At 38.6% G+C, this 16,339-nt stretch overlaps 1 protein-coding gene across 4 annotated transcripts in view; it reads left to right on the top strand.

Annotated features, from left to right (window-relative positions):
* The window catches only part of XRCC4 (X-ray repair cross complementing 4), a 307,462-nt gene that overhangs the window by 229,849 nt on the left and 61,274 nt on the right, over nucleotides 1-16,339 (top strand). Inside the window, exon 9 of one of the 4 annotated variants that reach the window (XR_002160538.2) lies at nucleotides 11,293-11,399. The exons of the other annotated variants lie outside the window; for them this stretch is intronic. The gene's annotated coding sequence lies outside the window, so the exon portion shown is untranslated. The remainder of the gene's footprint in view (nucleotides 1-11,292; nucleotides 11,400-16,339) is intronic. 4 annotated transcript variants of the gene reach the window in all.

Genomic DNA, 16,339 nt, shown 5'->3' on the forward strand with positions numbered 1-16,339 from the left:
CTCTTCAAGAACTTAACGAGTAAGAGACTACTATTGACTAGAATACATAGTCAATACATATTTTGTATTTATATGTATTATATATTGTATTCTCACAATAAAGTAAGCTAGTGAAAAGAAAATGTTACTAAGAAATCATAGGGAAGAGACAATACATTTATAGTACTGTATGATAAAAAATGTGTGTATAAGTGGACCTGCATGGTTCACACCCCTGTTGTTCAAGGGTCAGCTGTATAATTTATCATTAATTTTTTGCAAAAGGAGGTTCTTAAAAATCTGAGTACATCTACCTGCGTTGGATGATTATTTGGATGTTTAAGCACATCTAAAGCAGAGGTCTGATTACATCCCAATCATCTTTTTTCTCCATTCTTCCCCACCCAACAAATTACGGTGACACCTGGTCCCTTCAAGCTGAAAACCCAGGAATCCTGATCAGTACCTTTGTTTCCCTCTTCTCCCACATCCTGTTATTTTTACCTCCAAAATATAGCTTGATTCTATCTACTTCTCTCTTACTGTCTACTACATCTGCCCCCTGACTGGTCTCCCTGCCAATCTCCTATTGTACAATGCACACAAACTGAATTTTTTAAGTTTTAGGAAAGAGCATTTCCCTGCCTGGATTGAAACCCTCCAATAGTAAGCCACTGGTCTTTGGATAAAGTTCACACTCCGTACCACAGCTTGCAAGATTTGATATGATCTGGCCCCTTCCTATCTCTACCCTTGGTTTCCTGCTCTTTTCTCTTTGCTTGCCTTGCTCCTTACTGCCCCTCAAGGAGGTCAGATCTCACAACCATGGTATTGGTCAGAATGCCCATCTTCATATGGTTGGTTTCTTCTCATCTTTCAGGTCTAGAATCATATGTCACCTCCTCAGAGGTACTTTCCCTGAAATGCCCTTTCTAAAGATGTGCACACTCCCAGTCACTGTCCCATTGGAATATTTTTTCACTGTGCATATCACCACACGGAATTATTTTTTTCATCTCTCTCTCTCTGTCTGCCTGTCTCCTAATAGAAAGTTAGCCCCATCATAGCAGAGGCATGGCCATCTGTTTTATCTATCTTCCAGTTCGTACAACAGGGCTAGATTCACAAAGGCTTACTAAGCATTTGTTGAATGAATAAATGCATGTCTTCCACAAAACAGCCACTCAAATGTTTCTTTAAGTTATTAAACTGTTTTGAAAGAAACTTAGGAAAGGGTTGAAACTTAGTTGATTTGACACAGAGAAATAATTGTTTAGAAAGCTTCAAGTACCTTTTGTGCTTAATTATAAATAATATATACATATATATTTATGCGTGTAGGCTTGACTACAGAGAGAGAATCAGAAAGAAATTACACTTTATTGTTTATATCAGAACAAGATTCTATTCAGTCAATGGAACAACAAAATTCTTTAAAAAGAAATTTACCACATTTTTATTTCCATAGTGGCATCCATTTAAGAAGGAAGACTTTAAAATAAATGTAGATACAAATATGTGAAATATGAAAATATAGGGGTGCCTGAGAGGCTCAGTCACTTGAGCAGCCAACTCTTGATTTCAGCTCAGGTCTCGACCCCAGGGTTGTGGGATCAAGCCCCACATCGGGCTTTATGCTCAGCGTAGAACCTGCTTAAGATTCATATTCTCTCTCTCTCTCCCACTCCCTGCCTCCCTCCCTCCTTCCCCCTCTTCCCTTCAGCCTCTCTCCCCCACTCATGCTCTCTCTCTCTAAAATTCAATAAATAAATACACACATACATACAATAAACATAATTATAAAGTCTAAAATTCTGCTCAGTTACATAGAAACTTCACTATTCTATGAATCTCAGATAATCTAAGATTTGCCTTGGACCTTTCCAAGGGAATTTTGTACATAAAGTACTAGAATCTCAAAATAATGTTATCTCTTCTGAATAATCAAAATTAATATACAACTATTGTGTGTGTGTATACTTACATATAAAGTTTTTTTTTTAAGTGAAAGAGAAGAAGAAAAACAGAATTTTGGCTATTAACCCACTAGTGGTGAGAGAGGGATGATGTACAGAAAATGTTTCCTAAGTAATCGTAACAACAGAATCTATAAAGCTCATATTTACAAGATTTTGATTATATTTTTCCAGAGCAGTGTATCTTTTCCACCATTGTTTTGTGTCAGATTGATTCAGCTGGTTAGAACAAAGCATAAGTAGTACATAGTTATGGTTCCCTCTTTTATATCGAGCATGGAGAATTTGAAGGGCTATTTTTACATTTTGTGCTCCGCGTAGACAGATATCTATAGATTTGGTGTTAAGATGTGCAGCTCTAGTCATTCTATGCCATGATATTTCCTCACATTTTTCCATTGTTTATATTCAAAAACAGATCGTTACAGAAAAACACTGAAATTGAAGGCACAAGAACTAAGTTATAATGCAGCATGAATTTTGTTTGGTTTTTTACTTTTTTGACCTTTGTTATAAAACAAGGTGACATTTTTTTTTTCAGCTTAAAATTTATAATTCTTGGCCCTGGGATCAGATGGTATGACTTAGGCCTCATTAGGGAAGTTCATGGAAGAAAAAGTCCCATCTCAGGAAGAGATGTCTTTATTATGTAGTTTTAAAAGGTCAGGAAACTACTTTAGACAAGTTTTTCTTAATGGCATATAACTCAAATTTATAAAATACTAGACCCTGTGTTTTGGAGCCAAACAGCTGTTTATTGGGTAAATTTGACTCAATAAATGTTTATAAAGGATCCGTTATGCACAAAAAAAAAAAAAACAAAAAAAAACAAAAAACAGAACTAGGCCATGTGGAGAATTTACGGATAATTCCATCCATTCACCAAATATCTGTTAAGCATTTGTGTCAGTCTCTGTTTTGGGCACTAGATGCAGCAGTGAATAATATGTGTGGTTTGTTGCTGTGGAGCTTATATTCTAGTAAGTGAAATTTGGGCCTGCTCTCAAAGAGTGAAGTATATGGAAGGGAGTTGACATTGGGGCCCAAAATCAGTATCTGAAAAACTATCATATCAAGGAGTGGTAGCGTAAGTGTCATAAAGAAAAGAACAAAAAGTTTATGGTTGAAGACCCATAGAAAATTAAAAAAAAAATCCTGTTGGGAGGCTAAGAGAAATCAGTAGGGTTGAGGAACGTATGCTGTGAATGAAACTGTATGCCAGATCAGAGGAGAGTGCAGAAGGTCCTGGGGGTAGGGGCTTGGGGTTACTGTTCAAGTTTGTAATTGTGAATCATCAGAATGAAGGAAACAAGTTAGAAGGCTTTCCAGGAGGAATGTTGGCCAGGTGGATTTAGAATATGAAGCTAAGTTTTGTAATAAAGATATAACAAGAATTGTGCTCCACATTTCAGACTGGCACTTCCACGGGAAGATATATACTGCCAGAAATCTTCAGGTCGTGAGGTCCTTCTTAGACATCTGGGATTGAGAAAGGAGAACGAGTCAGTGGGTCCCTTGACAGATACTTTGCAGAAGCAGCCAACCCTCATCCCTTTGTGTCTCTCAGTCTTACACTTAGTATAATTTATAGAATCCATTTTTAATAAAATTAAATTAAATAGGTGACCTCGAAATTCATGAAAGACCTCATGAATTTACCTATACATCAGCAAATTAAAAAAAAAATAAGTAGTTAACACATTTGGTAAGGGAGAATGATAGTCACTATTTATCCATTTCTACCTATTGTTTGAATTAAAAATTTTCACTGGTGTTCTGAAAACTCCTGGTGAATGCTTTTCAAGAGGGCAGATTTCATTTGCAAGTGTTCTGTGAGCAAGCCTGCTGTGATTTTCTCCATATATTAATAACTGGGAAAGGATACTTTGACACATACATGCCAAGAACTTCATGGTTGCTTCCTAACTGACCATCCGTCTCCTGTCCTAATTTCCACCTCTCTGATCTACTCCCCCAAAAACACACTCACCAGTGTACTTTGTACTTACTTTCTTCCTTTCAGTTATCCACATGTCATGTTATTCACCAACTGTTATTACTACTTTCTGATTTTCCTCTGTAATGTGAATTTTGTTGTTTATATGTTGATTTTTCTTCCCTCTTTTGGAGGTCCTTTGTCCTAAACTCTCATCTCAAAATCTCACAGAGAACTGTATTTTCTCAGTGAGGGTCTCTTTGTCCCTAAAAGTTCTTGATTCTTCAGGACAGGAGAGAGTGATTGGAGCCTACACCTATCTTGATAGTGGATGGTCTTATCAAGGGCAGGAGCAATTTTTGTGGCTACTGTTCCAGTAAGTGGAATATAGGCTAGACCTGAACTACTTACTTTTGGTTTAAAGACAGTCTCCAGCTTAATTACAATCTTAGAAATAACACAGCCAGTCAACTATATGTAGGTGGATTAGATAATTTTTTTGGAACCTGCTCATACAAGACCCTTCTAGGAATCTGTCATACTCTGCATTCCTCTGAAGGGCTTGCATACAGGCAATTTATTTGGGAATATGATGCTAGGGAGCAGGAGTGCTAGACTGGAAGCACTTAGAAGGAAAGGAGGAAAAAAGAGTGCAAGGATGCCTTATCAAGGCAGCCCGCCCTGTGGGTGATATGCTCCACCCCACCAGGATGTTCTGAGGTACCTTCTGAAAGTCACCTCAGAACAATACATCTGGGGGCAAAAGGGAGAAGCATTTATCCATGGGTTGCTGTTTCCCATTGGTCAAGAGTGGCCTGGAAGCATTGTTCCCACATACCTCACTTCGCCCCTGTTTAGTATGTAGCGGGGTCCCTGCAGGTGACCAAAGCTGCAGTCTCAGAGAAGCCCTGGACAGGAAACAAGAGGAGCACAGGTACTAATGTTACGTGCCTGAAGTAGAGCAAAGCCTGCCTGGAACTGATTGCCAAAGAAATGGCTACTATTGAGGATTTTGAGGTGGTATACAAGGGGTGTCCAATATAGAACCCATGTTTTATACACATGCCCCTGCTCCACGTCCCCAACCCTAGCCATAGCTGATTAGGCCAGGGAAAGAAATGTGACTCTCACTGCGTGGCTGAACTTGAGTTCCTGAAAAAGCCAATGTGTAAGTTGGCACAGAGACTGACTGGAAGAAAGAGAAGGCTGCAGAGCACAATGGAGCAGAGGTGCCCTGTGACCCTTGAGGCTGATTGGGAGAGTAGCCGGTGCCTGGAGTAGATGCAGGTCATTCTGTAGTTCAGAGCCTGTTTCAGTGCAGACATATGTCTAAGCTTCACTGCTCCCTTTTCTGAGGACTTACCAGTGAAATGGTTCCATAAAGCAAAGCAGAAAGTACCCAATTAAGAAGGAAATCAAATATATTCTCCATTGGACATTTTAATCAATTTTTATTATCTTCAGTTAACAAGCTGTCACTAGTTAACTCTACCACTAATAGAACATTTCAGGAGAGTTTTCCTCTAGATTGGTATAGGCAAACTTGAATAAGAGGGGAAAGTAAAACCACTTTTATAATTAAAATTTACATAATTTTCATAATAAAACTTTAAAATTCATTAAAATGCCATTATATATAGCTAAGATCTTACATTAGATGTGTCTTTAAAGTATTGATGGATCTGAATGGTAGTATGAAATGTCTATGATCTTTGGCAACATAGGATAGTACTATAAATTTTACTTAGGAATGAATTTTAAGTGTAAGGTGTCACAAAGTTGCCATCATTGGTAGATTAATACCTATGCTAATCCTTTAAAGAATACAAAGCAATATATTTTTTTCTTGATTTTACCAAATAGTAAAAGGAACTCTATCAAATTATAGTGTTTTTATGTGATGACAAGGGTTCCCTTTCTCTCTCTCTCTGCTCTCTCAATTATGATCTGATTGAAAACTTTGTGAGAGGGGTGCCTGGGTGGCTCAGTTGGTTAAGTGTCCTGCTTTTTGTCTCAGCTCAGGTCATGATCTCACAGTTCGTGAGTTCAAGCCCAACATAGGGCTCTGTGCTGACAGCGTGGAACCTGCTTGGAATTGTCTCTCCCTCTCTTTCTGCCCCTACCCCACTTGTGCGCTCGCTCTCTCTCTCTCTCTCTCTCTCTCTCTCTCTCAAAATAAATACATAAACTTAAAAAAAAACTTACAAAAAGAAACAAAGAAGACTTTGTGAAACTTTTGGATCCCTATTAGGACAAGATGCTGGTAGTGATGATGGGAGAAATATGCTTTGTCATTGTGCTTTGCAAACATTTAGGGAGTTCATCTGAAATATTCCAGAGCCCCTGTTGAGTAATATTGGAAACAATCTTGCTTTGCTCCTTTGAGAGATATAATATAGTATATTTCTCTCAAGAACTATGTTTACAGAGAAGTAATTACATTACTATGGAAGATTAAATTATTGTCAGTAAATATTTACTCTCCACTATCACTGCTCCATTGACTTGCTTTGGACTATAAAATGTGGATGAAATAAAAATATTCCAGTTTTTGTGCCCAGAAGTTAAGAAGCATTATGTGTTTCTGCTTTTTCTTCTGGGAGCTTCTGATCTCTGCTGTGAGAGGAACATGCCCCAGGTAGCTGCAGCCCGTGCTGCCTGGGCCTCTGATGAGATCATGGAGCAGAAATGAACTCAGTCCTAAACTGGAGTCGAGCTCACTACCCTGAAACCTTTAGAAGAGCGATCCATCTGAGCCCAATCCAGATAGGCTGAACTACAGTCAACCATGCTGACCATGAGCGTGAGAACAATTGCTTACTACTCACAGCCACTAAGGTTTGCTGTAGTTTGTTATATCACGGTATTTTGACAATAGCTGACCAATATAGTTACTCATATAGAACAACATACAGTGACAACTTTACATTTGTAGTAGCTGTTAATATGTATATGGCATAAAAATCTGGTGTCTTCTAACTGGAATTTGATAATAGAATAAGTAGGAATTACAAGTGTGGATTTGGGGACAAGAGTAAGCCAAATTTCTACACTGCCAGCTGTTAACTATCTCACTCTGGGCAACATACTTATTTTCTCTGAACTTGTGTTTTCTCATCCATGCAATGGGAATTAAATAAGATAATGCAGATAAAGCACTTAACACAATGTCTGCTACACAGTAAGTAGAGCATGTATAGAAGCTGCACTATCAAATCAGCATAGAGTGGATCAGCACGTGGTTCTGTAAAGCCAGATGATCAGCTGCATTGACCCTCTCTCTGAGATTTATTAGCTCAAGCTCCCTATCCTTGCTCCTTTCTAAAGTCTTGCGCTTTTCCCGAGACTTTTACGAATTCTTGTGCAATTTATTTTCGTGGCCATTTCTGCTCTGAATTCCTGCTTCCACTGGGCTCTGAGTCTCACTTATGTTTTATAATAAAACTGATTTTCTTCTTTCTCTGCTCCATGCTAACTCAGCCATGAAACTTCCCTCCTTTCCTCTGAATTCCGTGACAAAAGCACTGAGAAATGTCTGTGTGTAGCAGAATTTGTGGAAGGTTTGGATCAGAGAGAGGTAGTTTACCTCAAAGAAAATGAGCGATTTATATTCCATTTTTGCTATAACTCTATTCTTTAAAGCCTTCTGGCTCTCCTACTGTATGAACTTTCCACTGGCAACTTGTCACCTTGAGAGTCCAGCTTCCTGCTATGACGTCCATCCCTTTGCTCTCATCTCCCTCTTTCCTCCGCTCTCAGCTTTCCCCCAATTGCTGTTATTTTCTCGTAAAGAACTGTTTCTCTGTCTCTTTATTCTGATCATCCCATGTGTTTACCAGTAGTCATGCAACGTATCTCCATGTAACATTTTCCCTAGTGTTAAATGTTAAAATAATTCATTTATAAATGGCGGTGTCTATCCCTCACCATTTATGCAATGTCATGTTAAAAAGATGGCATGACTTCTAAGCAAAGCAAGATCTAATTGAATGTATTCACTTACCTAAAGAAATGATAATGACTATCAGGGGAGGCACATTTGCCACCAAAGTATAAAAAATGACGAACTCCAGAGGAAAACATTGTGTGTCTGTCTAAACATTGGAAGATAGTCCAAATGCTACCTAGGGAAAAGAAAAATCTATCCCAGAGCTTTAAATATGTTTATGTATTCACCCATCCATTTATTTATTCATAATTTCCCTCAAATGATGAAATTGCAGCTCTTTACGGGCCACAATTGGTTATCTTTTATATGATTTGGAATCTCAAAGTGTAGTTACTTCTGACTTGGAGATAGATTTTCAGACTCAATAATATGTCATCCAAAGTCTATGCTTCTTTAACAAGAATTTTTCTGCAAGAATTATGACATTTGAGGAAGGTGAGAGAGGAAAGAAACTATATAATAAAACAAATCATAGTATTTTCTTGAGGAATTCTATATAAAATAATGCCTTTCCTGAAGAGCATTTTTATCTTTGTTTGATTTTTCCATTGTAGCCCTAATCTGTCATATACGATATCAGTAACTTTCATAATTGCCTACATTTGGCAAATGTTACAAGTTTTTCAGAGATAATAACTCAGTGTGTGTTTCACTGTCACTGTCCTTTGTGTCAGTAATCATTCATCTCAAGAATTTGAAATTCAGGCTGTGTGCAAGGACACCGGAATCTGCCCTGTGCCCTTGAGCTTACACACAATTCTCAACTATGTTTAGAAGAACACAAGTCCACATGTGTATGTGTTTATTCAGTCATCGTGTGTTTGGTGAACACTTTGTGCCAAGCACTCTGCCAGGCACTGGGGATATAAAGATGAGTAACACCATCTTGTCTCATGGTGCCTGGAAGTCTAGACTAAGGAAGGAGGCAGACCTGTACACAATCAAATGTTTGGTAAGTGCTCTAAGAGAGGAGCCCCGGAAGTTCAGGGGGCACAAAAGAGAATCATCCTGCTCTGACTTTATTGGGAGAGTATAGGAAGAAGAGGTTATGGCCAAGGGAAACCCCAGAGAGGAGATGGATGAAGTTTGAGCTGAACTTCTGGGATGATTGGGGATTTGCCAGGTGGCTGAGATGCACTTTAGGGAAATGGGCGAGTGTGGCATCTTCAGTATTTTGTGGCTGGAGCGAAGGGAGGGGAAAAAGATGCAGTGAGAGCCTGAGAAGGCAGTGTAGGCTCCCCACTGATTATGTGAATGAACAACTATAGAATGATCTTAAGAGAAGAAAGGGAGTGACCTGATTCAGTTTGTGCTTTTGAAAGGGCAATCCGAAGGCCATCTAAGGGCACAACCACATGCACCCAGACGTCTCCCACTTCTTTGCAGGTTGTGTAACTCTCTGATGCTGTTCCCAGCCTGTCTGGAAAACTGTCAAACTCTGCTTCAGACCAAGCAGTATCCACTGATTAAACCTTGCCAACAGTCTTTGCAAGTTGAGAGACTCCTGATGGTAGAGTGACACAACCAGCCCACAGCAGAGAGACCCCTTTCTAGTGCCCAGGCCTTGGGCTTTGATACAAGCAGGGGTGGTTTCATCATTTCCTTTAAGAGTGATCTCAGGGTTTTTTAACCTTTAGTGGAATTGGCTTTCTTCCTTGAACATTCTCAGCCCTGCTTTGACATTCCCGTGTCCTGCAGAATGCTGCTTATATACACCTTTAGGGGAATTGCTGTTGCTGTCCTCTTTAATTCACTTCTGACACCTCTTTCTGGAGGCCGTAGGTGCGACTGTGCTGTTGGCAGCAATATCCACCTTTCTTTCCTAAAGCTTCAATACTTTATGCAAAGGTACCTATTCTGGATCCAGAACTTGTACAAGAAGGAGGGAGTAGAGTTCAATACACTGGTGCCATTCAATGGATGTTAAATAACATAAAGCATCGTGAAAGACGGGCTTCAATCCTGAAAGGAGACATTGTGAACTAACCTTTTCTTCCTGGGGATTTTGATCCCAGGACAATTAAAAGGTATAGAGTATCCTTTTCCTCAAAACAAAGTGGCAGAAATCACACTTTTTAAAAAATCAAATTACATTTTGTTTTCAAGTTTCAACAGAAAACTTGAGATTGTATTTTCCACTGTCTTTCTAGTAGACACACACATTGTTGGCCACTATTTCTCCACAGATTTCAGTGGGCAAGTGCATGAGGAGGCACTTTTTCCACCTTACTGATGATTTTTGCAGTGACCGAACTTTATGAAAATATTTTACAAAATCTTCATGAGTCAATCTTCCAGTGCACTTGAAAATAATTAGGCTTGCTATCACTTGCCTTCCTCTCCTTATCAGAGAAGCATTTGCAACCAGGCATTCTGTGAATGTGGCTAAATCGTATCATAGAATCATTGAGAATATCTTCAATATTAAAGTAATCACCATTGTCCCTGGAGCCCTGACACGGGTGCCAGCATCCCCACTCAGGATCCTCTATCAGACCTGTCTAGTAGCACAACCCGGCAGCCTCTCTTGATGAAGCAATGTGAGGTTTAGTCCTTATTTTATTCCATTTAATTAAAGAACAGCTGAAAAAATCCTGTCTTGCATTTTCAACACATGGTTCCAATTAGTGCCGCAGAGCAGGACCCTGAATTTGATAAAAGCACTGACGTGTACCTTTGGTGCCTGTACAATGTACTCTTTCATTTTACAAGGTGGCTGAAGTGCAGTTTTAAATATCTTTTTTAAATGTTAACAAAAACCCAGGGGTGTAAGCTTAGGAAAAAAGTGAGGAGAAGTGAACACAATTTTGTTTGAATTGCCTGCCATAGACTTTTAGAACCTTGTATGCAGAAGACGCTTATGTGGGAAAATCTGCAGTGGGCATTTACAGGCTTGTATGCAAAAAGCATTATGGTTCATGAGACTTGCGCTCAGAGGCTATTAGATGGGAGATCCATCACCTCAGGAAATACCACTTACTGTACTGTAAATTTGCTTCATGTGACCAATCTGCTCGAGAGGTAATGGAAATCCCATTCCAGTAAATTTGTTTCAGACCAGGCTAAAACTGATAGGACATTTGCCTTCAGTGGGACTCTTTCTGGATAACTTCTGGAAGTTCATATGTTTTTAAATAGGAAAGTAAAACTTAGGTCCCAGAATCTGGAAATTAGATGTGGAAAAGCCTAATTTAGGTCATCACATCCCACCTCCTGCCAAAATAAAGGGAACTAGCAAGAGGAAAAAGTAAGATAAAACAAGTAAAATATTTTATGACTGCTTCACATGGTGTGTGTTCCGTGCCGTCCCAGAAACAGTGGAATGATTTTCCATTTCAGGTCATGGGAAAGCATGATGTCTTTAGTCCCAGAAGGGTGAGATACTTAAACTGCTGTAAGGCCCTTCATGAAGGTTAACAACAAACCTCTTTGTGCCTGGCTTTTATTTTCAGAGCTACCATTCCATTCTTGGCCCATAATTCACAAACTAGAGAAATGTGCCCATCAAGAACAAACTCACTACTAGTTGCGCTCAGAAATGTTACCCCAGAGTGCCAAGGTAAGAACAAAAATCTAAATAGGATAAAACTAAGTAAATTGATTCCGTATAACTGCAACTTAAGAAAAATAGTCATTGAGATGGTCTTTCTGATGGCCTCAGTTCTGGAGACTATATCAACAGATTTACTGGGTGTCCTCCCTCAGTTCTCAGAACTATAAAACAACTTTCCACTTTTCTAGAAGGAGCTTCAAAGAGTCATTGAATGAAAACCAGTAGACAGATCACTCCTCAGCTTATGCCCTCTGTTGCTGTTGGTGCTGTGTCTTCATCCCATGACTTGGAACTAACTATGGCATCTTTGATGATTTTTCTAAATAGGCTCACTAATTCTCACCGTGAGTTGACTTATACATAGGTGATTATTCTACATCATGAATGAACCATTCTAGATTTAGAATGTGTCTAAATCTTCAAATCACAGTCTTAACTGTGCTATAGATATATTTCTTATCCTGTCTTTTTTTTTAACGTAATTTATTGTCCAGTTGGCTTACATACAACACCCAGTGCTCATCCCAACAAGTGCCCTCCTCAATGACCATCACCCATTTTCCTCTCTCCCCTACTCACCCTCAGTTTGTTCTCTATATTTAAAAGTCTCTTGTGGTTTGCCTCCCTCCCTGTAATCCTGTCTTGAAACCCGCTCCAGTAGCCATCATGTCCACCACTCCACCAAAGAGTTCTTATCAAGTCACAAAGGATCTTCAAGTTGAGTTGCTAAAGTCATTGGTCATTTCTAGCCTCATCTTAGTCACACTGAAACACTGATAACTTAACATACTTGATCTCTGATTCATTGTTGTCTCTTGGTTATCTTCCTATTCTACTGGCTATTCCTTATTTATGACTTTTTTGCTTCCTCCTAATTTTCTCCGTCTCTATAAAGGGATCGGTACTCAGATCTCTTTTCTTTACATTATTGGCTAAGTGGTCTCATTTAGTCCATGACTTTAAGTAACTTTACATGATGAAAAATGCCAACTGCCTCCTGGCCTCTCTTCTTGGATGTACAAATGACATGGTAACTCTAACATTAAATTCTTTATTGTCTCTTCAAACATACTTATTTACCAACCTTTTCCATTTCATAAATAACAACTCTATTCAACCAGTTGCCCAGGCAAAAACTTTTGGAGACATCCTTGATTCATCTATTTCTCTCTAATCTCCAATTGTCATCTATAGTCCATAATCTCTAATCTCTAATTATAACGTACTAGCGATCTGCTCCCAGCTCCATTTCTGTGGCTTTACCTCCAGCCCTCCCCCCCCCCCTTTTTTTTTTTTTGCCCTATCCCTTTTCCAGCCACAGTCATGTCAGCACGGTGCCTTGAATGTGCTATTTCTCTGGCTGGAATGCTCTTCCCTTCAGATTAGCTACACAGTCACTCCCTTACTTTTTTCATGTTTCTATTCAGATTCCATGTTATTGGGGAGGCCTTCCCTGACCATCTTATGTAAAATAGCACCCTTCTAGCATTACCTGCCACACCATTGTTTCCCTTGCTCTCATTCATCATTTTCCACATCAGTTTTCAGACCTGGCATATTATATGTGTTCATTTGTTTGTTGTCTGTCTCCTCTCACCCGACTACAAACACCGTTAGAAGAGGGACTTAGTCTCTTTTGTACTCCCCTATAATCTCCTTTGCCTAGAGTGCTGCTTTGTGCACAGTAGATACTTAATAGATTTTTCTGGGTTAATGATTTAAATTTTTATCACGGTAACTATAAGAGCAATAAGGCATGGGAAGTTTTGTTGATTAGGCCCACTGACTTGTTACTAGAACAAACCCTCTACTGAATCTGACATGAAAGCTTGGTCTAAATTATATCAGACTCTCTTAGCATTTATAGTGTTCAAGAGTTTACATTTCTATGTACAAATCATATGTCTAAGTCCCAACAATGTTAAGGCTCAAAATGAGATCATATTAATTTTACTATTTTTTTCTGAGTTTTTTTTATTTATTTTTGACAAACTTTGTGTATATTGAAGGTGTACAGTATAATGTGTTTTTTTATAATACATTGTTTGATATATGTGTGTACTGTGAAATGATCACCACAATCAAACTAACCAACTTATTTATCACCTCCCATAGTTAGACTCTTTTGTGTGTGTATGGTGAAGACATTTAAGATCTACTCTCTTAGCAAATTTCAGGTCTACAAAACATTACTGATACAGTCCCCGTGCTGTATGTTAGATCTCTAGAACTCCTTCATCTTGTAATTGAAAGTTTGTGCCCTTTGATCAGTATTTCCCCTTTTCCTCCATCCCTCTGCTTCTGATAACCATTATTCCACTCTGTGTTACTATAAGTTTGACTTTTTTTTTTAAGATTGAACATTTAATTGAAATCATATGATATTTATCTTTCTGTATCTGGCTTATTTTACTTAACATAATGTACTCCAGTTTCATACATATTATTGCATATGGCAGGATTTCCTTCTTTTTAAAGGCTGAATAATAGTCCATTGTGTATTTATACCACATTTTGGTTATTCATTCAACTCATCTCTCTATCTTGGCTGCTGTGAATAATAATGCTGCAATGAACTAATTTTTGACAAAGGAACCAAGAATACTCCATAAGAAAAGGATAGTCTCTTCAATAAATGGTCTTAGAAAAACTGGATTGCCACATGCAAAACAATGAAATGGGATCCTTTGTCTTACACCATACCTAAAAATCAACTCAACATGAATTAAAGACTTAAATGTAAGCCCTAAAACCATAAAACTCCTAGAAGAAAACATAAGGGTCAGCTCCTTGACATTGGTCTTGGAAATGATTTTTTGGAATTGACACCAAAGCACAGGCAACAAAAGCAAAAATAAATAAATGAGACTACAGTAAAATTTGAAAGTTCCTGCACAACAAAGGAAACCATCAACAACATACAAAGGCAACCTATGGAATGGGAGAAAATATTTGCAAATCACATATCTAATAAGGAATTAATATCCAAGATATATAAGAATTTTATACACCTCAATACCAGAACAACAAATAACTCGATTTTAAAATGTGAAAAGGACCTGAATAGACATTTTTTCAAGAAGACATGCAAATGCTCAACAAGTGTATGAAGAGGTAGTTGACATCACTAATCATCAGAAAAATGAAAATCAAAACCATAATGAGATATCACCTCATACTTCTTAGATTGGCTATCACCAAAAAGTCCAAAGATAATAGGTATTGGTGAGGATATGGAGAAAAGGAAACTTTTGCACACTGTTGGTGAAAATGTCCATTATGGAAAATAATGTGGAAGTTCCTCAAAAAATTATAAATAGAACTACCATGTGACCCAGCTATCCCACTTCTGGGTATATATTGAAAGGAAAAGAAATCATTATTCTGAAAAGATATTTACACTCGCATGTTTTTATTAACTTTATATATCCAAAACAAAGACCTGAGTCTTCACTCCATATGACTGTTGAGTTCTCTCTGCAAGTGGGTCTTGGTCATTGTTTATCATTTCAGCCAAGCATCTGGCTTAGAGCTTGGGTCTCTGCTCCTTTTGTGGGCCACTGCTCACTCCTTTATCTCCCTGGAATAGGTTTCTTTAAGCTGCTGCTGCTCCACTGAACTGCTTCCCAAAGTGGGGCAGCAAGCCTTCTTTGATTCTCTGCAGCACAAGAGACCAAGCTTATTTACTTTTAATAAAACCATATCAAGCTCTACACTGACCTCCATATTGCTAAGCTTTTTTTTAATAGGAAATTTATTGTCAAATTGGTTTCCATACAACACCCAGTGCTCATCCCAACAGGTACGCTCCTCAATGCCCATCACCCACCCCCCCTTCCCACCCACCCCCAATCAACCCTCAGTTTATTCTCAGTTTTTAAGAGTCTCTTATGGTTTGGCTTCCTCCCTCGCTAACTTTTTTTTTCCTTCCCCTCCCCCATGGTCTTGTGTTAAGTTTCTCAGGATCCACATATTGCTAAGTTTTGTGGTCATTCTGCAGTCATCACTTTGTTCACACTGGTCACTTGAAAACATGAAAATTTGGGACTAATACAAGGAAAGTTCACCACACTGACTAATTTAATTTACTGTAGCTAGACCCATAAGGAGTCACCAGTAACATGGCCATGTTGCAGGCAACCAGCTTATCAACATGCACCATCCAGCACACACATATGTACACCCCTCACTGGGATTCTCCTCTGCCATATCTCCCCTCCAAACCTAATCATGAGCTCAAAGGAAAAATTCCCTCCTCTTTGTATCCTAAATTCTGCCTCCTGGACCATCGTGAATCCCAGAATCTCTGTCTCCTTCCAAAATGATTTTGTAAATTCTCCAAGGAAAGCCCCACACCTTGCCTGTGGGTCAGTCTTAACCTGTATCCTTAAGCAGACAAATGGTTCAATATCAGTGTATTTCCCCCAAACTAGAGCCATTGAACCATTCATACACTAAGTATGGGACATCTGCAATCCATTCTAAGCTGCACCAAGCCCAATCAAGTTCAAACATACCCAACTTTCTTTAGTCTTCAGATTCCCTGATACCAAGATCTTGACATATGGGAACAATATCATGAATACATGTATTTATTGTACACACATACACACACCTCATTGACCTGTATGCTCTGAGATGGTCTTCTTAACAATAAACAGTAATATGCTATTATAAAGCATAAATTCATATAAAGACAAAAAAAAAAGTTTTCTGCCCTGGACTCTGCTCTCCTCCACCCCAAAAACTATCTGCAGAGAAAAAGAACTGTGTGAAAACATATTTGATTTATGTGACTAAATGGAAGACCCATCCTCTGGACCTAAAGGGTCTCACTCCAGGTTGTTATTTCGGCCTCAAGAATAGAGATATTTACTTTCTTTATTATTTAGAACTGAAAGGCACATTGGGTTGTTTTTCTCAGATTAAAAAGGCTGCATCAAAAT

The sequence above is a fragment of the Felis catus genome, chromosome A1 (genome assembly GCF_018350175.1).
Source record: "Felis catus isolate Fca126 chromosome A1, F.catus_Fca126_mat1.0, whole genome shotgun sequence".
In the NCBI taxonomy this organism is placed as follows: Eukaryota; Metazoa; Chordata; class Mammalia; order Carnivora; family Felidae; genus Felis; species Felis catus.